Here is a 24,244-nt window from a genome sequence, read left to right as displayed (position 1 = left end):
TCTGACACACAAGAATTTTGAAATATGGTATGTAAAACCTCATCGTTTCACTTGGGGTTAGAAAGCAGAACACAGATCAAGATGCCTACAATCCAACCTGGCAATTTTTTAAAAGAGATCTTTTACTCCGTTTACTAACTTGCTATTTCCCCATTTGACTTCTGTCTAGCTATTTCATTGCAAGCATGTATTCAGCTGCTTAATTGCATTAGAAAGTTTTTGCTCTCAAGAATGGAAGGCTCTAATAGTTCCACTATCAATATTTTCCCAGTGCCTTGATGTCATAAACCCCAATAAGGTCCATAGCCTGCTAGTTTGTTTGTTTGTTTGTTTAAAAAAATACACAATCTACCCTGGCTTTCATAAAACTTACTAAATACTTTACGAGTGTGCACAAAAAATAAAAAATAGTATGCATTTATTCTCTTGCCCAAAACAAGTTCTCATAAGATGAACCAGATGCAAGAAAATCATTCCAACTTTTAGCGCTTAAAAAAACCAAAGTTTTGCATTTGGAATAAACTTCAGTTTCCTCATGAACTAAAATAAATGCAGTAAGGCACTCACCATGTTTGTGCGGCGGTATGCGGATTCAGTTCCTAGCATCCATTAAGACAAAAGGAAAAATGCAGACTTTTCACAAAGACTCCTGTCATGCGAGTGCTGCATTCAAAGATCAGTTCAACAGTAACAGGGCAGAGTTTAGTAACTTTTTCCCAGCTGAAGGATTTTCCTGGGACTTGCTGCCAACCAGTCATCAAGAGCTAGTTGTTTGCCAGCAGTGCACTGCTCTGCTCTTGCCAAGACTTTCGTGGCTTTTGAAGGGCACTGGCACATACATATCCTGCTAGCCCTACAACTTTACTTACAGTAAAAGGAAAGCACAGCTTGTCAAAGTGAGCAACTGGTTAGCCATTCGGCTGTGGGAGGAGCTATAAGCTATTAGCATTCCATGTTGCTTAGCAACTGACAGGGATTTGCAAAAAAAACCTTTGAATCAAGAGAGGAGGGAACTATGCACAGTAGTTTAGTGGCACAGAGCAGACCTTGGAAACCAATAAAGTTTTATCCAAGGGGAGTTACAACACTAGCACTTTCAGAAGTATGCCCATTTTTGCATGTTATTACGGATAGGATGCAATGCTTTCAAGAGTTGACAGTCCTTTTTTAAACGGCAAGCTTTTAAGCTACAACTACACATTATTGGAAAATGCTGTTTTACACCAATTTCTCTTTGCAACATTAAAAAATAATAATCTTGTAGACATACCAACCAGAGCTGTGACCTTAAACACACTTGCTTTGAAATAAATTCTTTCTTAATACAGAGTCTTGGACTTCGCTATAAAAATGCCTTAACTTAAAGAACAAGAGTGTAAAGTAATAGAATTTCAGCTTTGCTTTCTCACTGTAGAAAATAAGACTCCTGCCAACTACCAACAAATCTCAGCATCAGGTTTGGAATTATCTCTAGTATACTCTTACCCCTGTAATCACATTGAACAGAAAAGATTTCTACATAATTGCTACCTGTTCAATATATACAAATCTCAAATTGAATGAAAACAGACATATTAAGAGGAAGCTACACTTCAACTATCCTCTCAAAGTGGTTAGGGCTGCTTGGGTATTTAATATAAACATTCAACTGAACAATGGCACAAAATTACATTGCAATATGTTTACAGTACAATATTATGCATTAGTCTCTGTGCTGCGTATTTGTATCGTTATTAATAATAATGGGACAAAGGACTGCTTCACAGCATGCATACACAGAGAGCGAGCGAATAAATACATTTTGCTGCCTTTGGCAGAGGACAAGATGGTCCCTCTCCCTCCCCACTCTCCCAGTTTCTTCTTCAGAAGCTGATTGGACCTGCAACTGAATCACTGGTGAATGGACAGCATCCTCAACACCATCCTCTCTACTGCAACTGAAGGCAGTAGGGTACCACAGGAAGTGTGTGGCAGGCCATTAACCATTCTCAATTAATTACAGTTCACAGAACTCTTGAGTGTGAGGTAGGAGAAGTACTGGGCCTATTCAGCAAATTTAGGTTTATAGCATAGATATGGCCTAAAACTTATATTTTGCTAATGTATCCTATGAACACCTTACCCAAACATCCTACAGCAAAAAAAAAGCTAATTATCAGGATTCATTTTACTATTGGTAGTGACGGAAATACCAGCAGCCTCAAGAGAATCCCAAGCTTTGCACATGAAAAAGAAAAAAGTTTAGAAAAAACTAAAAGGGGGACTCACTCCCAAATAGGTAAAATAAGGACCAACAACGTTCAATGGCCACAAAATACATGTTATGAAAAGCAAGGATAGGGATAGGATACAGAGCTACTGCGAAATCGGAGGAGGAGGAGAAGAATTCAAAGGAGCAGCTGGAATCCTCAACAGGGAGCATATCACACTGCAACAATTTTGTAATTTTATTTTTTTACAAAAATCCTTCATAAAAGCAATTTGTGTGGATAAGAACTGCTTTCAACAAGTTTAGAAGCACGACTTTGTAGATGGAAGATGGCAGCAAACCTGCTCAACCAGTTTAGTTTATTACAATTTAATAGGGGTGTTCCACAGCTACACAATCATGCTGACAAAGGAACTCCTTAAGTGGTTCTTAAATCAGGACCAAATTACCTCTGTCATTGTTCATGGGCCAAGTGCAAGCCTTTTCTTTCCCAAATTGTTGGTGCAGAGAAGGGTCCAGATCGGGAGCCTGGAATGGGGGGTAGGTCTGGATTTGGGAGTGAAGGAGAGAAACATACCTGCAATTTGTATTGGGAGAGAACTGGTGATGTTACAAGCTTCCTCTCTCTACAACGGTTGTCCCCTCATGTTGTACATAAATAACTGGGTAGTATTAATAGTAGCTTTACTCTAACCAGAGTCTGTTATACTGTACACAAGTGCTAAATATAACTTACACTAGTGTTATTGAATGACCTTCTACAGAAGTGTTCTCTCATCAATATACCTAGCCTAAGAAATTAGCTCGATGTGACTGCAATAGTGCCTTGCTGCTGGTTTTAGTTTAGTTAGCTTCACAATATTCAAAATGAAGCAAATGCCAGTGTGATATCACAGAGCTACCAGTTTCTATTTGCAGTGATCCTCTGGCACCAAAATTAGCAACTAAGCCTTGTTGATGCCATCAGCTACCTTTATGTTGCAATACTACTAGCAAATATTATTATGGATCGTTTTACTACTTTTATTTTCTGGTTATTTGTTGTTTTGCATTTGAATATAGTATGGAAGTTATCTTGTGAGGCTAAAAAGTGACTCATAAATATTTTAAATAAAAAATTGTACCCACCAGGCATGTACTGAAATGCAGTCTACCAGATGTTAATTTGTACTCCTAGTGGGTATACTTACACTTCATAGGATAATATGCCAAACACAAATGTATGAGTGGAAAATGTTTACAATAAGATTGCACTAGCCCTGTGGAATGTTTTCTCCTTTTTTGAACTCCACTCGATTTCAAAATTGTTCACCATACAAAAGAATTGAGGGCTACTATTCATCAATAATTCTAAAGCCATCTCTGGCTCACTCAGCTAATTTCATATTACTTTGGATCCTGGCCATATTTAAAAGGATCCTGTTCATAATACTGAAAATGCTCGGCAGACATGCACTCACTGCACATTTCCCAAGTTTCCTATTTCTCCTCCTCATATAGACCTTCTAAATATGCAGGAAGCCTACAACTGAGTATTTTTAAAAAGCACTGAGCACTATCCAAAGAAGAAGTTCCTCTAGCACAAGGACTTTTTGTTGTGCAATAGAGCTCCCATTCATTCTCCTCTAACCCACTCACCTAAATCTGTTTCAGGGGTTCCTCTGACCCTCCACAACACATTTGGGAAGGATGCAGAGGCACACAGGGAAAGGAGCAAGCGGAAAGCCTTGTGCTAGTAGAATCACAGAACTGTAGAGTTGGAAGGGACCAGGAGTGTCATCTAGTCCAACCCCCTGCAATGCAGGAACCTTTTGCCCAACGCAGGACTCAAATCCACGACTCTGAGATTAGGAGTCTTGCGCTCTACCAGCTGAGCCACTCCAGGCAATGTAGAAACTGCTTTGCTGGGAGACACCCTTGTTTTAATGTTCTAAATATACATATGTTGGAAAGTAAAATGGGAAATGCAACAACACAACATATACTACAAGCTCACATTAGTAGCATCGTATTTCCTGGGAGCTGCCTCACCTAAGCCATTTGGCCAGGGAGAAGTGAGGGGGGGAAACCCTGCTCCAACTCAACCACAAAAGTGAATAAAAACTATGCAAATTTGTGTTTTGTTTGTGAGTGGGGCATAGGACCCAAATGACATACAGTCTGGACCCAGAAAGTCCTATTGACACCCCTGAGTACATTACAGTACCTGGCAACGACTAGGACAAGGTCCAATGTCTCTAGATAGGGAGATATCAGGTGTAGATAGGTACAAGGCACACCTAGCAACAGACACCACCTGTGTTCAGCTCATAAGGACCCCAAGCTATGGACTTGGTCCTTAGCTTAAGGAAGTGCAACTCCATCCTCATCAGTTGTCTTCTTGACACACGGTACAGTCATACCTCGGGTTACAGACGCTTCAGATTGCATTTTTTCAGGTTACGGACTGCCGATACCAGGAAGTACCAGAACGGGTTACTTCCGGGTTTTGGCAGTCGTGCATGCACAGAGGCGCTAAATCACTCTTTGCGCATGCGCAGAAGCACCGAATCGCAACCCGCGCATGCACAGACGCACTGCTGCAGGTTGCGAACGCTGCAGGTTGCAAACATGCATCCCGCACGGATTATGTTCACAACCCAAGCGTCCACTGTACTTCCATCTTGTCCAGTTCAAGCCTCAGCTTGTTCACCCTTATTCATTCCCAACCTGTCCAACAAACACTGAACTGTTGACACACAGGATTAACACAAAGCAGCTAGTATTCTTTTTCAGAGAAGAATACTTGAATCTTGCACCAACACTTCACCTCTGTTGATAGCAAGCTGGCATCACTTTAGAGACTTTGTAGCCATTCAAAAGTGAGCAGGAGCACCAACACAACAGCTGACTAAAATAGAATGGTACCTAAATTAGAATAAGATTTGAGGGCAGGAGGGAGAAACAGTAGTACTGGAAAGTGCTGTATTAACAGTGAAACTGGGGCATAGCTAACGACAAGAATTTGGATACCTTCCCTATGAATTAAGAATAATTTCACCATTCATCTTGGAGCAAGAAGGGAACTAGCCAACAAGCATGAAAAATTGTAAATTCAGGAACTAGAAATATGGCTCATGGAGAAACAATTTTTTAAAAAAATCAACAAAAAGTTATCCAGTTTATATTTGGCTATTACTTACCCCCTTTTAGCTACCACCATGAGTTTGACCAGTGGAAGACAGGAGTGCCTGGCGTGCTCTGGTCCATGGGGTCATGAAGAGTCGGACACGACTAAACGACTAAACAACAACAACTACCCCCTTTTACAATTTTTCAACAAGTGTCACAAAAATTCAGGCAAGGAATTTCACTATTTTCATTTTAGAACATGAATAAAACATGGCTAAAAGGTTGTGGCACACGGATGGAGGGCAAGTTGCCCCCTCCCTTATAATTTTACGAAACTATTTTGCACTGAGCTTGGAATGCAAGGTTGGAGAGGGTCTATATAGTTCAGAAGCTGGAAGTCTTAGGGGCGAAACTAGGCTTATTTTCACCCGGGTCAAAGACCCAGTATGACCCGGCCCCCCTGTGGCAGAGGGAGGGGGTGTGGGGGTACAGTCCGCCCCAGGTGTCATCACTGAGGGAGGGTGACAAAATGAACTTTTTAGGAGTGACACAGTGACTTAGGCACCTGCAGGTTCTGCGCTGCCTGAAATGGCAGCATGGGACTTGCCTCTGCCTACGCTGCTTCTCCCACAGCTGCCCTACAGCTGAGGGGGAGGCAGTGGAGAGGCCCCAAGTGGCGGAGAGGCTAGCCCCGCCCCCAGCTGCAGGACACACGCACCCCGCACTAGGCACCCAAGCGGCTAGCCACATTGCTGGGCCCCCCACATGCATTTGTGTACACACACACACATGGGTTGGGAGCCTCATTGGCACCCCTCTGGAGGCTTCACCTGGGGCAAAAAACCTGGCTAGCCCTCCCCACTGCTACGGCTCTGGTCTTAGTTCCTTCTCCTAATGCGATGGGGGTTTCAGTCAGGAAATGAAGGGAAAAGGAGTAGAGACAAGAGGAATGTGTTAGGGACATGCACAGCTCCTTCAGTTGGGAAGACTAAAGAGCTTGGTGAATGGCTCTTCTGTGTGTGAAGCAAATGGAATCCTGCTAATACGCTTTTTTTGTCTGCATCTGTCTCCTAGCCCCTTTTTTTTTTTAATAGAAAGCTATTTATCACCGAGTTTAAAGTTTTTGTTCTGGGGTGGATTTGTTTATTATTCAGTACAGTATGGTAAGTGTGTAAGTAAGCTACCTTTTTTTTAAAAAATGAAACTAAGCAGGGGGAAGTGGCTTGGGTTCAGAAGCAGTGTGCAGGGAAAGGATAAGTGTCATTTTTAACTGCTCCAAATCTCCCACCTGATGAGAAAGCAGCCACTGGGCATTTGTTACATGCATGCATATGCAAAGTGTAGTTAGGGCCTCTGGGTTGGTATACACATTGCTGGATTTCTCAGCAGCTAAACACTGTCAGCTGAAAGTGTGAACTACAACTCTAATTGCACTGTACTGCAAGCCACACGTGCAATTTGACGGGCTCATTCATACCTTCACCATCATCAAGTTACAATCCCGCTTCTGCAAAGGCGTTCAGTCTTCCCGAGGATCTCATACAGGGGTCTTTCCACAGTCTGACTCCTTCAGTAGTAGATGCCAAGGGTTGACCCTGCAACCTTCAACATGTTCCCATTAAAGTATGTCAATGTCTTCATGCTATGTCTCCATGGTGGGACTGATCACCGCCATCATATCCTACTTACAGCTAGGTATGCTTCCTGCTGACCACCAAAGAAGTAATGAGGAAAAGCCCTCTTTCTCATAATTTGCACTTTTCTGGGATATGAAGAGAGGTCTTTGGATGCTTGAAGTGAGAATTACAACCATTCTGAGTAACTAGTCTCGTCTGAAAAAGCACTGGGAAATGAAAACATTTTCATTTCCTTTGGCAAAGCGTGGGGTTTAGGAGGCAAATTATTCCTGGGTAAAGCAGGAATAATAGTACCAAACACTCTGCTTATATTAAAAGTGATTCCCAACAAGAAAATAAATGGGAAAACATAGTGCTCTCTTATAGCAGTCACTACTATGTTATCACATGAATGGAAGCAACCCACAACTGCCATTAGCTAAGACGGATTTTTTAAAAAGAAGTTAGCAAATGTAGCCCAAGCAATAGTGCAATGAGGTGTTGATACACTGCTACCTCAGGTTAAGAACTTAATTCGTTCCACAGGTCCGTTCGTAACCTGAAACTGTTCTTAACCTGAGGCACCACTTTAGCTAATGGGGCCTCCTGCTGCTACCACGCCGCCAGAGCACGATTTCTGTTCCCATCCTGAAGCAAAGTTCTTAACCTGAGGTACTATTTCTGGGTTAGTGGAGTCTGTAACCTGAAGCTTCTGTAAACTGAAGCGTCTATAACCCGAGGTACCACTGTATAGTTACCACATTATACAATTTATTTTCTGTATATATTAAGTCATGACTCTTAAGGTTCTTAACAAGGATAACAAGAACCTTGTGCACATTTAACATGCTTACCTAAATATATAGCATGTACATAGAAATGGCTGCATCTCCCAGTCACACGTACCTCTCAGCTGTCATGCAATTTGGCTCTCAGCCCTTGGACTTTAAATGAAGGATGAATGGGAACACATGGCTTTAATGGAGAATTTGACAAATTCATGGAAGAGACAGTCATTGATGACTGCTAGCTATGATGGCTATGCTCTGCCTCCACAGTTGGAGCAGTAATGCTTCTGAATACCTGTTGCTGGAAACTGCAGGAGGCGAGAATGCTCTTGTCCCCAATCCTGCTTGTGGGTTTCCCACAGGCATCTGGTTGGCAAGTGTGAAAACCAGATGCTGGACTAGATGAGCCACTAGGCTGGTGCAGCAGGCTCTTCTTACATTTAAAAGCAATGTGCGGATCAATGTTTGAATTCCCCCAGTCTGCAATGCAAGAATGCAAGGCAAACCTATATTGATTGAGTAAGCAAAAGACAGCCATTTCCCCCTCATTAACATTCCATACCATTCCATATCCCAAAGAACACTTTCCATCACTCAAGAAAGTGCCCTTAAGGGAATTCTAGAGTTCCAAAGTTAACCTCCACACCAATCATGTCATTTCTCCTCACCCCACATGACTTGAAGATTACTCTAGCAACATGAAATTTCACCAGTTGTAAATACATAATCATTTCTATGGCATTATCCCATTAACTTCAAGCAATCGTTTTGCAGTCAATAACTCCATCCCATCACAGAGAAGCAGCTTCGTACAACAAAACAGCATAACCTATTATGTTACTTCAATGTCAGAATGTTTTCTTAGTACAGTACTCTCCTCAAGCATTGATCTATAAAATGCAATCTGATAACCATAATTTATGACTGACATCAGCTTCTTCTGTAAAAATCTGAGAGTTCACATCTGCATATTCATCATGGAAAATTGCATGCGTTAAAGTAAACGAACCAACGACACAAATCTTTCATCATACTTTCCAAGACGTGTAGTTCACACATTCAGGCAAAAGCCTCAACCCACAATGAAGGTTATTGTTCTTAATCAAGAGCTTCATGCAAGTGAAATAAATCCATGGAGTTGTTGTAAGCAAGCTTTCTTTACCAAAGTGGTTCTACCTAATCCTGTGCACCCAAGGAAATGAGAGTACTCTGGAGCTGACTATGAAAAGTTGCCTCTGTTTCAAATGGAAACACCAGTATGAGTTTCAACTTGTTAAAACGTATTCACTGTGAAGTCTCCAAGAATTGGGGAAGTGCCCAGCTTGTGACTACTGTACCACCCTGAAGTTCAGCAGCAAATAAGCTGAAATGCTGTATTCCTGTTTGGAACTGCCCTGCACAATATGCTGGAGATATTTGTTGAAAGACGTTTAAAAAAGAAAAGAAAAAGGTATTACAAGTACAGTTAAACTTCCAATTCCAGAAGCTTCACTGTCATTAAAGCACAACACAGTCAAAAGCTTTTCCACTATACCTCGGCTTTAAAAAAACCAAACATCTCCCAAACCCACACCTTGTACTCAACCAGTTACAACTGATTACTGTAGTTGAACAGATCATACACTATAATTGAAGCAGAAAATTTAGGTGTTTTTTTTACCTACTCATTGTAGAAATGTAGCTTCCAAACCCCTGGAATGCATCCATCATCATCAACTAACTTTACATATTCATAGGTTCAATCAAAAAGGCAAACAGCTCATGCAAATACTTCAGTTGTTTCTTTATGTCAAACGCAGAAGAACCTTGCTTAGTCAGAACAAAGTCCCAGTGCTTTCAATGGGGCTCATTTCCAAGTACACATGCTTAGGCTTGCAATCTCACAGACAGGTCACCAATTAACTTTCATTTTCTAAGGCAAGAAAGGAAAGGAAATGTCCTGTAGGACTAAAACTTGAACGTAGGATAGGTTTCCCATACAAATAGCAAATAAAACAATTAAGATCTGAGTGTGTGTGTGAGAGAGAGAGATTCATATTTTTTCCTACCTTAACACAATCTGTTCATTGGTGCATACATTCTGCAATGAAGGTTTATTAAACATCTGTTATAATGTAACCTGATTTTTTCCCAATAACTTTACAAGTGATGCCTGGAAAACATTTAACCCAGTGGCACTTTATATGCCAGCATACTGAAGCAAAGCACTTAGGGATTTCATCAGCTCATTCCAAGCAGTCGAGTTTGTCCTGTACATTTCTCTAGTGGGCCATTGATTGCTTGAGGCATGCTTGGTTCTAAAAAGCATTTTAAAAAATCCTTTCATTTTTCAATGAACCTCAAGAAATCATTCACACACCACCTTTCCTTGACCACAGTGCAACGGCATCAGATTTCAACGTGAATGCCCTTTCCAGTCCCCCTCTTTTTGCCAGCAGTGTTTTGTATAAATAGAAACAAAAGTATAAGCATTTGAAACTACTGAGCATCTTTCCAAAGCTAGATGACCTTAACCACATCACAAGTTGAGGCGTGATACTTAATTACACAAGTGTTTTGAATTGCAGTATTTAAACTTCCATGTTCATACCACTGATTTTCTTCCTTTATTACAAAGGAATCCATCAAACAAACAAACAAACAAACATCCAACATTTCCTATGGCTTCTTCTTGTTGTTGTTGCTTCACAGACTAGTATTACCACACTATTGGAAATTAGAAGAAATAATCGCCAAGACTTCTTCACAACTTTGACACCTACAGGTATGCTCTTGGGAGCCCCACTCCTGTCTTGATACATCATCCACCACTGTGAGATTTAGTTAATGCAAGACTCCAGCAGATCTCTTCATGCCTCAAAACCCATACTCTTAAAACACTCTACTGTTCCCCATCTTTATTGGAAACCTGGGTAGTCACAAAACACATTACAGTATAGTAACTAGCAAGTCACAACATGCTAAATTCTCTGCATTAAAAAAAAAGAGGCAGGCTTTAAACTGTGTGGCTAATCCAGTTATGCTTTGATGGAGGTTTCTCTCAGGTCAAGGTTACGGTCCCTGACTGAGAGGAAGGGAAATACCACAAAAAGAGGGCAGGGTAGGGGGGGAGAAGGATTGAGAAAGACAAGGATTCCTACACCTAACCAACATTTCGTCCAATGCAGTAATTATTTTCTGCAATGCAATAATTATTTTCTCCAATTATATCCACTTTTAGAAAAGAGGCAACTAGGCAACCCAAATGATGCCTGCTCTTGTTGAAGAAAACACAACACACCTAAGGTTTGATGCTTAGTTCACGGAATAAACACGAACGAAACAAAACATTTCATTGCTGGCCAAGTTTTCCCACAAGAAAACACCTGTCCTGGGTGTTCTGAATAATAAGATAAAGGCCACAGTAAGTAACTAATAACAGATTACTCTGAGAATAAGTACCTGGTCTGGCAGCCAACGACAAGATGGACAAAAAATTAACTGGGAATGACTCCTCCTCCAATTACAACCTCTTCTTCACCATGCCCCTTTGTACTTTTACCATCAACCACTGAGGTTACAATTATCGGTGCAATGCCAGCTTCAACCATTTTGACATGAAAAGGGTATATATTTAATTTAAGTACATTACACACTATAAAATAATTCTTGAATTATTTCAATAATTGAAATAATGGCAATGGCTTCTTTTTTGCATGTTTCCCACTGAAGCACTTGAGCATGAATGAGGAGCCTGCTGCACTCCAGATTGTCATTGGACTTCCAATCCCATCATCCCTGACCATTGGACATTTTAAAAAACGAACTTGTTCTTCCAAGTAAGAAACTTTACTAACCTTCCAAAGCAATTACTTGGGAACATTTTAGCAGACTACTGGCATTCAACTCGTGGGTTGCAGCCACAGTTGGTGGCACCAACCGTTTTTGGTTTGAGTTCTCCTGCACCAAATAAAAAATTTCAAAGGAAAAGATAGATAGGGGCGAGAAAGGATAAGAGAAAAAGACCTTTAAAAACTGAAAAGGTGCATCTCATGTCTAAGCAGGTTGGACGACTATTGATCTTTAGATAGCTTTATTACAAACGTTTATACCAACTGTGTGTGTCAGTTTTAGCTTGATAAATTAACTCTGATGGCCTTTTGGCTGATGCCCTGGTGGTCCACTGGAATGCAGAGCTAACCAGGGCTATCGACTGTCTGGTTCCGAAGCACCCTCTCCAATTGCATGGCGTCCGGATGGCTCCATGGTTTTCCCCGGAGCTAAGGGCGATGAAACAACTGTTGAGACAGCTAGAGCACCAGTGGCAGAAAACCCACTCTAAATCAGACCAAACACAGGTTAGAGCTCAATGTCAAGCTTACCAAGTGGTGATATCGATGGTGAAGAGGACCTTCTTCACTGCCTCTATTGCATCTGTGGAAAATAGTTACAGGAGACTCCTCCAGGTGGTCCAGAGTTTAAAGGATCCACCTTTACCATCGGGGTCCAGTGAGGACCCCAATATCTCCTGTGGTGACTTGGCAAAGTTTTTTGCAGATAAAATTACTCAGACCCCACCGTAGGGGCAGGACTGGGGAGGGAGAGTGCCAGAGCTCTGACTAGTCAGGTTGTATGGGATCAATTTCAATCAGTTACCTCTGAGGATTTGGACAGCCTGCTTAGACGAGTGATACTGCCCATCCTGGCTCATAAAAGCAAGCCAGGGAGGGTTGGGCAATGGGCCTTGTGGGGTGGTGAATGCTTCCCTCTGTGAGGGAGTCTTCCCAGACACACTTCTTAAAAAAACCATCTCTGGACTCAGCCATCATGGCCAATTATAGTCCAATCTCAAATCTTCCATTCTTGGGCAAGGTAATTGAGCAGGCGGTTACTGAACAATTCCAGGCATGTCTGGAGGATGTGGACCATTTGGATCCCTTCCAATCAGGGTTCAGGCCTCATCACAGGACTGAAACTGCCTTGGATGCGCTGGTCGATGATCTCCAGTGGGCTAGAGACAGAGGTGAAAGCTGTTTCCTAGTTCTGCTGGATCTCTCAGTGGCCTCTGACACCATTGACCATGACATCCTTCTGGACCATCTACAGGAGTTAGGAGCAGAAGGGACATTGTACTACAGCGGTTCCGCTCCTTCCTCCTGGGCCGTGTCCAGAGAGTGGTGTTGGGAGAGGAGTGTTCAGACGCCTGGGCGATATATCAATATATCGCCCAGGACCGGTATGAGGGGCAGACCACGATGACAGTTTCACTCAGCAGTATATTGCTGGTGAAACTGCTGACTTCTGAATCCCTCTGCTACCAGCGCCAAGGGCGAAACAAGCTGCAGCCAGGCGCTGGAGGCAGCGGTTTCACCAGCAATATACCACTGAATGACACTGCCATCGCCTGCCCTCATACTGGCAGAAGGAGAAACAAGTTGCATCAGTGAGGTGCTGATACAGCTTGTTCCTCCCTCTGCCTCTTTCAACTGCTTGGCTGAGGAGCGTGCTGTTACCCTCACCTCAACCAAGCAGTTTTATAGAGCCCCCGGCGGTGCAGGGGCTCCGTTAAGGTGCTTCCCCTCCCCAGCTGAGAGAGCCCTGATCCGGCTCCTGCTTGCACACCAGCAGGAGCAGGATGGGGGCTGCAAAGCTGGGGAGGCGCTGGCTCCATCACACTTCTTGTTTAAGGGGGGGGCAGCTGCCGTTCCCCCTCAATGGAGAAGTTTAAAGGATCCCCTGCCTCTAGCTGTCCTTCTAGAACTGCAGTCCAATCATTATTCCTGTCATACTAACCGTCATAGCAGTGCAGAATGCTTAGCAAACCAAAGAGAGGTCAGTGTTGAGAATGCAACTGTCTGCGCAGGAGAAAGAAAGGACATTTCTACTGGATGTGAAAAAAAGCCGGAGTGCTACTTGACACTGTTCAGCCTGTCCGATGGAGACAAGCATCTGAGTGCTTCTCTTGTAACAATAAAGCATGCACATTCCAAACGCTTGCTTCAATGATGGTTTCAGAGTTTGAAGCATTAAAATAGAGCAGCACGGGTTTTCCCCTGAAAGGCTTCACCTGGATTGCAGAATAAGCTGGTTACCTTAAGAGTACACACACATATGGTAATTTCACTCTTGGTTCAGCAGTTCTGGTTGCCCCAGCAGACCTTGAGAAGTCTACTGCTAGGCAAGGGGGGGGGGCAGGGGAGAGAAACAGGAGAGTGTTAGGTATTGTTGTTGGTCACCCTCCAGACAGCATATAAGGATTAGCCTATAAACTTGGTAGTTTTCACTGGGTTATTCAATACAAGCCCTAGAGTGGTTCTCCCCATGATGAGAAAACCTGACACTAGACATTAGCCTAGCAGAGAGGAAGCAGCATAGGAACAATCTGATGCCAGGAATACTGTGGGGGAAGGGGAGGGGCTGAGTGAGGAAAAGAGATTTCTGACTGCAGTGTGCCTTAAAGGACCTTAACAGTTGTTCCTTCCTTAGGAGATTTCTATAGCTAGGGCCCCATTAAGAGACATTCACAAATCTGTACCGATCAAGTTCCTGAACCAAAAGAGAAAAGCAAATAAACCAAAGCAGAACCCATGATATTAAGAACATAAACATTCAATGTTGTTGTTGTTGTGCACACATAAATAGCATGCTATTCTAAGCCTGTTAGGATTAACATCCTGCTATGTTGTTTGGTAGGCTGTGAGAAGGTTTTACTTAATAACAAATTCTTGATGTTGCTGGATGACAACTCTCACCACATTGGCTTGTGCTGCCTGAGGCTGCTGGGTCACAAAGAATTTTTCAAAGTAATGGGTGCCATTCATCCTTTCAAAGCATTCCACAAACCAACCAGTAATCCTGTTTTACTGATAGGAAGATGAAACAATCCATAAGGTCTTGAAATAAGCCATCCCAAGTTCAACTTCAGCGGCGTTTTCAAATGAGTAGAAACACCTTTGAGCCTACCTATCTGTGTATCATATTGTTAAGGCGGAACAGAAAGCAAATGATACTTTTTTTGCCCAAAAAGCCAGATGTACATTCTACTAGATATCGGTTTTACAGATGTGCCAAATGTAAGAAACACACTTTTCTTTTCTTTTAAAGGAACGCAAAGACTGGAGATTTAAACCAGTCTGAAATGTGAAATATAAACCTCTCAGCAGCTACCTAGGGGTATCAGGCATCCCTTCCACGTTCTGTAAGATCAAGCACAAAACTCGGAGAGAAGAAAAAACTTAATAGGCTTTTTCTACTGTCAGCTGCGGCAACGCCTCCACCGGCCCTCAAGCGATGAAACGAGGACGCCTGTTGCCTAAACTCTTCGGAGTCCGCAAATGCGATTTCTCCCCATCTGATCAGCGGCAGCCAGCGCCAGGTCCCGTTCGCAGAAGGGCTCGCAGCACAGAGCAGGCGCAACAGGGATCAGCCAGGAGAGAGAACCCTTTGGCCTGAGCTGCGACATCCTTGCCAACTTTCCCCTGAAGTGCCTGGCACAAGCTAAAGCTGGCGGGTGGCGGCGCGGGGTGGGGGGAGAGAGAGAGAGGAGCGAAGCCGTGTCTCTCTCTCTCTCTCTCCCCCCCCCCCCCCCGGGCGCAGGGCGGAGAGAAGGCGCAGAATCGCGGCGGGCCAATGCGGCCGAGGCGGAGCCCAGCCAGAGCCGGCGCCAACAGCAGCAAAACGCCAGGGGGAAGGAAAGGGCAAGAGCAACTCGGAGTCCAAGCAACTCGCAGGAAGGCCAAGGCCGCCGGCCAATGGGGAGACCCCCGCCGCCGCGGCCGCGCACCCCATTGGCCCAGCCGCGCGTCCCGCCGGAATGGGGGAGGCCACGGAGAAAGGGGGGGGGGAAGTGGGAGACGAGGCGAAGCTCTCCACAGCTCCTCGCGCCAACTTGACAGCGACCCTCTTCCACACACAAATATATCTATAAATCTCGCCTCAGACCCCACAGCCGTAGCCCTTTCGAAAGGCGGACACCCACCCGAAGTTGCGGCGCCCCCAAAGTTCCCTCACGACCTTTTCCCGCGGCGCCTCACGCCCCACAAAAGCCCCACCGACTCCCCTCAGCCTCAGAGTCCGCTCTCTCTCGGTTACCCGCTGCGCCACACTTCCAGCTTTGAGGAGCCTGAGGGCAAAAGGGACGAGCGGCGTTCAGTTTTCCCTCCTCCTCCGCCGCCGTCCCCTCGCCCCCCTCACCTCGCCGAGCTTCCCGCCGAAGCGCAGCAGCCCTGCAGTGGTGCTTTATTACCTTCCGCAGAGGCGGCGGCGGGACGCTTCGCCTCGCGCGCCTTGGGCAGCTGCTGGGTATGCGAGTGTGTCTGGGCGCGCACTCCTCGTTCCTGGGTTTCTCGCGCTCTTCTTTTCTTTTTTCCCCTTTCCCTTCCCCCCACCCCTTTTTGGGTCCGCTCGCCGCCCAGTGCGCGTGCTCAGCACCGGCCGGGACCAGCCGAGGAGCGCCTTCCTCGCCTCCTTTCTTCGACGGAGCCGCAGCACCTGCCTTTCCTCCCCCCCGGTGACGTCACGGCATTCCTCAATACCTGGCCCAGAAGCGGAGCGGGGGCAGATCTCGACTCTCTCCTTCTCCCTCGAACAAGTAAGACACGCGTGAGCGCAAACGCCGCAGGACAAAACCCGCACACTTTGTTCTGTGTCGCTTTGGGGGGTCGATCCTCCTGGGTGTCGCATCCCGCAGAGCCCACCCCCGCCCACCTCGGTTGCTGTGACTTTAACACAGCCGACAGCCTTTGACCAGGTGAGGCTTATGCCCCATCGCTTCATCTACATGACCAGAAAGGTGGAGGGGGGAGAGACTTACTGGCTGCATTTCTGCCTGCTCTTAAAGGCTAAGAAAAGCTTTGCTAGAGCAGGGCAAAGGCAGACCCCTGCAAGTGACCCTATTTTCCAAGGACGTCGCTGATTTTTCTGATTGCCCTCCCGGTTTCCGCTTGGATCCCGGAATGTCCCGCTTCTCCTTAGGACGTCCCTCTTTTCATTGGAGAAATGTTGGAGGATATGGAGTTATCCACCCCCTGAGCCGTCTGAAGGCAATCCTGTATAGGGAAGGTTTTCTATAAAACCTATATTTTATAAAATATGTTTAATGTTCTCTTATGATTTTATATATGTTGGAAGCTACCCAAAGTGGCTGTGGCAACCCAGTCAGATGTGCGGGGGTATAAATAATAAAATGTCCTTATGGAATGGGACTGTCCCTATTTTCAACGGAGAAATGTCGGAGGGTGTGCATCTAGTCCGGCTTCAGGTTCTCACAGGGAGAAGCCCACAAGCAAGGCCTGAGCCATAGGAACCGACTTCTAGGGCCCGAGGTTCCTTTGGCTCCCCCAATGAAAGTTTTCGAGGGGGCCAGGGCCCCCAAATTCATGGCTATTTGCCATTCAAATAGTGTGCGTGTACTACAGCATGTGATAGATTATGCGGGGGGAGGGCTTACCTGCCCCCTAAATATTTTATTCAGGTTGGCATCCCTGACCTGAGCCATCAGTGCCCTCTACACCTGGGATTCCCAACAAGAAGATGGAGGCAGAACACAGCCATCCTGTAGCTACGTCTTGTGGGAGCAAATTCCATAGTTTATGCATTAAACCGAGCCCCTTCAGGAAAACAATGTTGGTGCCTCTCCCAGGGGAATTGCAATGATGCAGCTAACTCATCCCCTTAGAAACGTAAGTAGGTTTGGCATTTACTGACACAAAAGAATCTGGGGTCATAACTTCACAAAACCGATTGCTGCTGATTATGAAAGTAGACAGCAAGAAGTGGTAAAACACAAAACCACAGTGGTTTGAAGGTGCAATAAAAAGAAATGTTTAAATGTGTCAAACTGTACACAAGTTCCTAAAAGGAAACAGAGGTTCAAAATCTGCTTTGGGCTTTGCTGGCAATAAAGAGCTTGGACATGCATGATTGCTTAGTCATTCAGACTGCAATCCTGGAAGCAAGCCCTACAGGATTCCATGGAACGTTTGAGCAGGCATGCATGGGATTTCTTTTTGCAAATGATGATCTCCAAGCACCAGTTTACAATATTTAAAATTGGGAATACGTCCCAGAATTGTTCAGAAGAAGAATAACAGCCTGGCCCGACCCATGTTTTCTTGGCAATAGCTTCCAAGATCTCAGTGGCACTTGCCTCCAAGTAAATAAGGTTAGGACTGCAGCCTAAAATGTGGACCAGGCTGTCAGCCTTAATCTTCTAAGCTGGGATCATGCCACTTGTATTTGGTGCTGTGCTATACTTAGTATGCTATTGGCATTAAATGGTAAGTTACCAGTGAGGCTGACTGACAAGATACAAAAGGGGATTGGGGCTCTTGTACATTTAATAGTTGTAAAAAAAGAGGCAATTTGAGCAGATGTAACTTTTCTCCACCCAAGACATGACAAAATTCCATTTCATTCACTTCTTCCAAAATTCCATCTTCTACTCAAGTATTATAGGGACAAGAGATTTGTTCTCTGTTAGACCTGGACACCTAAATAGACATAGGAAAGTTTTTCTCCCTACTCAAGGTAACCTCCATGTGCATCAGTCTGGGATCTAAATTCCATGGAAGACTTAATACTAGAGAACATTGGTGACTTGGCACTACTTTAAATGATTTGGTAACTGAGCACGTCAGGAGGGCATTGTGTTCTTTGACCCAAGTATTTTTAAAGATGAATGGACTGTGCTAAATGCAGTCTTACGTTATTGCCACATGAAAGAAAACTATGTTTACTTTCATTATGGTTTGCTCTGGAGAGAAAGTACACACACACAAAAAAACCACCATAAGAGAAGCTGTCAAATCATGAGAATGCATACTTGTTTGGTGAGTAAACGCATAACTCAGATCCAATTGATGAAAATGGTACTTACAGGGCATTAAATTAACTAGGTGGCTCATGCAGGCTATTCAGTGAAGCTAGCACCTGAAGATTTAGAATAGCATCTGTTGCCTTAAAGGTCATCTCTGTTTGATCACCTGTGTGCAAACTCATAAGGAGAGGAAATACATCACATAGATCTTTTAGCACTAGTTCACTGCTGTTCACATGAAGGGTGGCAGAGACATCATCACCCAAGGAACGTGGTAACTGAGCTTCCATTTCTAACTTGAACTTGGTGAAGACCATTCCACCAAATCTGGAAGGCAAAAAGGAATTTCTCGTGTTTCTGTGGTTGCCAAACATAATATATTTTGAAACAAAAAAGTCCCCCCCCCAATATCCCAAAAATGCTGACACAAAAGGTGGACTGGGGGTTTTATTTAGACATTTCTACCTACTTACTGTGGATAGCGCTGTGGTCTAAACCACTGAGCCTAGGGCTTGCCGATCAGAAGGTCGGCGGTTCGAATCCCCACGACGGAGTGAGCTCCCGTTGCTCAGTCCCTGCTCCTGCCAATCTAGCAGTTTGAAAGCACATCAAAGTGCAAGTAGATCAATAGGTATTGCTCCGGTGGGAAGGTGAACGGCGTTTCCGTGAGCTGCTCTGGTTTTGCCAGAAGCGGCTTACTCATGCTGGTCACATGACCCGGAAAAACTGTCTGCGGACAAACGTCGGCTCCCTCGGCCAGTAAAGCAAAATGAGTGCCGCAACCCCAGAGTTGTTCATGACTGGACTTAACTGTCAGGGTTCCTTTACCTTTACCCACTTACTTTAATTTTATAAATAAGTTCAAAGCATCTCACAAAATGACTGAAATACACCAAAATGTAGCATTAACAAAATAATAACTATCTAAACATTACTAACAAAACATTACTAACAAAAATACAGTATCATGTAACAAAAGTAGGTTAAAAAAGGTTAAAGAACAGGGAGAAAGAATTATTAACTGCCATTAAATGTTCAGTAGAATAAAAAGGGCTTAGCAGAACACTTGAACTTATCAGGAGCCCTGCTGTAAGCACAGCATCCTGGGCTTACAGTGGCCAGGAAAATGCCTATGGGGAAGCCCTCAACCAGGTCATCAGCACTCTCCCTGCTTGTGATCTCCAGCAACTGATATTCAGAGGCACAATGCCTTCAACAGTGGAGGTAGAAAAAGCCATCATGGCGACAAAGCTCAAAAGAGAGGGAGCCAGCCACCCTTTTCTAGCAAGTAAGTTCCATAATATGGGTGCTGCAAAAGAAAAGGCCATTTCTTAGATCCCAACCACTTCTGAGCATGGTGGAATGCACACCAGGGCCTCCAGCATTGAATAAATGCAGCGGGTGGACAGATTGTATGGGCCATATCTCCGTGGTAGAACATCTGCTTTGCACACCCTCCAACAAAAATAGGGATGTCCCACAAGGATAATTTTACTATTTATACCCCACACATCTTACTGGGTGGCCCCAGCCACTCTGGGCAGCTTCCAACATATATAAAAACATAATAGAACCAGTGCTCATTGAGGGGCAGTATTTCTTTTTTTAAAATATTTTTATTTAGAATTACAATAATTTTAACAAAAATACATCATCCACATTATTTTTTCCCCATTTCCCCCCCACCCCCTCCCCCCTGAACATATGCCCACCCTCCCAATCCCTCCCCGCGATTTCTCTCAGCTCCTATCTCTGGTTTCTCAACATATGCTTTTATCTGCATGTTATGAAATTGTAATGATCCTCAATTTGTCTATCTGTATATTACCAATAAATATTTTGTGAATGTTTATTCAAAACCTGCCAAGGAGTCCAATTCGTATTGTTGTTTCTTCAAATATTTTGTGAAAGGTTCCCATTCATCTTTAAAATCACAGTTATCTTTGTCACATAATTTGTGTGTCAGTTTTGCCAATTCCGCATAATCCATCAATTTTTCTTGCCACAGTTCTTTCATCGGGGTTTCTTCATTCTTCCATCCTTGCGCTATTAAGACTCTTGCTGCCGTTGCCGCATACATAAAAATGTTTTTAAATTTCTTTGGCAGGTCTTTCCCCATAATCCCTAACAAGAAAGTTTCAGGTTTTTTCACAAATGTTAGTTGAAACATTTTATTTAACTCGTTATATGAGGGGCAGTATTTCAATATGAGTAGGAAAATAAGAGTAACCCTAAACATTTTTTTTAGGAAAAAAAGCACTGAATAGAACATTAAACATAAAAAAACCCTATACAGGATTGCCTTCAGGTGGCTCGGGGGTTGGATAACTCCATACCCTCCAACATTTCTCCAATGAAAATAGGGACATCCTAAGGAAAAGTGGGACATTCCGGGATCAAATCAGAAACCGGGACAGCTTCTCTAAATCAAGGATGTCCCTGAAAATAGAGAGTTGGAGGGTCTGGCTTTGTGGGCAGAAATTCCCAGGTTCAATCTCCAACATCTCCAGGTAGACCGGGAATGTCCCTGGTTTGAAACCCCGGAGAGCCATTGCAAGTTCATGTAGAGGGTACTGACTCAGTTTTCAGATATCGTAGCCCCAAATCACTGTCTTTGTAGGTAAAACCAGTGCATCTACAATATATTATACAGAGTGTGCATCTCTTTCTGCAAATGCTTAACGCTCCTGTTGTTGTAGACAATAAAGAGCTGGACAAAGAGACTGGTAGGCAAGCATAAGGAGAACAAGGTGGAGGGGATAAGATGCTGCAAATGTGGGAGTAAAACAACCATTACAGGAGTGTTTTCAAATCTATGGGTTCTTGAGTATCCTTAGAGATACAAACGCCATCATTTGGGCATCATTATTTTAGCCCTTTATGTGTAGAAGGAGATTGGGGTCAAGGCAAAACAGTGCTGCAAAGAGCTGAAGCAATTGCATTGATGCTGTCATTTGCCACCCACACCACATACTTTCTGGATCATAGTACAAACTGTACAAAAGTACATAGCAGATAAGGCAATAACTTTTGACTAATGCCTGCTGGTGTAAGATTATTCAGGGTTCAAGTTTGTATAAGATCCTTATCAGGCAGGAGGAGAGATTAGAAGCTGCCGGTATGGAGGAAACTTGTTTAGAAATGCAAATGTTTTACTCATCATATTGCAATGTATTTAGTGGTAGTATGCGGGAACCCAAATAACACCTCTTCTAAACACATCTACACTTAGATCTTGAAGGCCTTGAGTTGAATCTAAATTCCATTTGAAGCCACAAGACCTGCTTCCCAGTAGATGTGTTTAGGATCAGTGTTTTACTTGGATGAAAGCCTTATTGACTTTAAGCTAGTATTTAAGCACACGTAGGCCTGCCGTATAAGTTTCTATATTTCTTCTACATAACAGGAAACACAGAAGAAGTTGTCATTTGCATACAATACAGTTATGTATCTAACTATAAAGCGCATCTTGTAAAAATGTTGTAGAGCATTCATTTTGAGGGTGCATTGCTGGCTAATCTTTCTATTCCCTTTCCCCTGTTTGGTGTATGGCACTTTCTGGAATGACTTTTAGTCATCCTTGCCGTCTGCATTCCCTTTTAGTCTACCTGATAAAGAATTCAGTTTTAGCTCAGAATTTGCATTCTCCTACCTGCAGCAATACAAATTGTTTCCATAAAACATCATTGCCTTTACAAGGTTGCCAAGCTGTGACTCTCCAGAGGTCATTGAGCTCTGTTATCAGCTCTCGTCAGCATGGCCCCTGATCAGGGATGATGAGCTCTGGATTCCAACACATCTGAAGGGCCATTAGTTAGCCACCTATGTCTTACAGCAAGAGCAATCTACGCATTATTGACATGGGGAGTTTGTTTTCATGGTTGCAAAGTCCATATTAACCATAATTATAAATATTAGGGCTGCACTGTTTGAAACATGGTTTCCTGTGTGGCATGTGTTAATGTAAGGATTCTGTCTTGGTTAGCGCAAAGATAGCCTTATATTACCTGATTTTTTTAGGGCTTGAAAGCTTGTCACATTCAATTTCCCCCCTTAAATATCTCATTTTACACAATCTTCCTCCCAGCCATCTCATCTGACAGTTTTAGTGCACAGTCATTCTTATTGTCTTCCTGCTATTACTTATATTAATAGGGAAAGGACAGTAATATTTGTTCTAAAAAAAATGACTTTAAAGCACATAAAACTGACAAGGGAACTTGAAGTCATGTGTCCTGAAAGACCCTCTTGGCAAAATAGGGTTAGAGCTTTCGGTCTGACAGCATCTTTTCAGATCAGAGAACAGGAAAAAATGAGTGCACAATCTCTTTGTTCAAAGAAAATTTTGGCTTCAGTCCCCCTCAGAGCTGTCTGCACTTGTATATTGTCTTGATCCCATCCACTGGGCAAACTCATTGTGCGGTTATTTGGAATAGGGCCTTCTTTGTAGTAGCACCTCAGTTGTGCAACTCCACCCTTCCCTGCTGTCATTATACAACTGGTGCCTTTTGATAATGCACCTGTTTGCCCAGACTTTTGCAGGGGACTGATGAGTAGTGTGCAATCTGTCAGCTGTTTGCTGGTTTTATAATGTTGAGGGCCAGAGGTTATCTACCTCTGTTTTAGAGATTGGCATTGCCATATATATCGTAACTAAATGTGCACATGTTTATTAATTACAATTTTACGCTGCTCTCCCTCTGAGAAATTCACCACATATGGTTTCCAGGCAATACTCCAATTTGCTATTCATTTCTTTTTAGTATTTATATGCCATCCAATAACCAGGTCCTCTGGGCGGCTTACAATAACCATAAAAACCTTAACATAAAATTATAAATCATACAAACAAGAATGCACCCCTACAAATCTAGTTCTCTTTAAGCCACAGATCTATTTGTGGAATAAGTTTATACTTACAGTGGTGAAAAATAATCTTTTTGTGACTAGGGTGTTCTTTGAATCTAATGCTTTGAATGCCCTGCTGAAGCTCAGATAAGGAATGAGACTCATCTGAAGCTGCCTTGAACACCCTACTACCTGGGGAAAGAGGAGTGTAGAAGAACATAGGTTGGTTGCCAAAGTTCACCTAAGTCTGGAAAGAGCATATAAAATGCTTTGTCTACAGGGGAGGGCATTCTGGCAGCCTTCCTTGTGAAAAGAAGGTAGGAATTCAGACCATTTCCTTGCACTAAGTATCCTTTCGTGATTTTAAGCAAAGAAGCTTTCATAACAGCGTCTAAGATACAAAAGTAGGGCCCCCTCCAGACATTTGGGGGGGCATGTGAGCATATTCTGCAACATGTCAGTAACACAATAATAGTGCATTAGTGGTGGATTTATAGTAGACATAATTCCACTTTATTGGCTGTTCTGCAGTGCTTCCCCAATGCTAACAATTATTTCTGTCTGCAGGAGCACATGTGCACTATAACTATAGTGCAACGAAAGCAGGACAAAACCTTTTTGCTAACATTTGCAGTGTGAAAAGTTACGGGATGTTAGCATCAAACTATGGGATGTGAATTGAAAGTGGAGACAATAGATGTACTATTTCCTGTTTATCTGTTTGCTTTGTAACACAATAAAAACCAATTTTTAAAAAGCTATGTAATATGCAAAGAAATAAGTTTGACTGGCCCAAAACTTTAGCAGGAGCAAATAGTATTGAGGGAATGATTGTGTGTAGCCATCCTTGTAACAACATGAGTGCTGATTTGTTCAG

At 43.4% G+C, this 24,244-nt stretch overlaps 1 protein-coding gene across 9 annotated transcripts in view; it reads right to left on the bottom strand.

Moving 5' to 3' along the window:
• Positions 1-16,396, bottom strand: part of MTUS1 (microtubule associated scaffold protein 1) — a 107,779-nt gene extending 91,383 nt beyond the window's left edge. For 2 of the 9 annotated variants that reach the window (XM_083630132.1, XM_083630137.1), the window contains exon 1: positions 15,949-16,347. The gene's annotated coding sequence lies outside the window, so the exon portion shown is untranslated. The other 7 variants (XM_083630134.1, XM_083630135.1, XM_083630139.1 and 4 more) reach the window with 7 other exon arrangements.
• Positions 16,397-24,244: the final 7,848 nt, after the last annotated feature.

Source organism: Podarcis filfolensis (genome assembly GCF_964270895.1).
Source record: "Podarcis filfolensis genome assembly, chromosome: 9".
Taxonomy (NCBI): Eukaryota; Metazoa; Chordata; class Lepidosauria; order Squamata; family Lacertidae; genus Podarcis; species Podarcis filfolensis.
The sequence above is the reverse complement of the archived record's forward strand: the minus strand, read 5'-3'. Positions and strand labels throughout refer to the sequence as shown.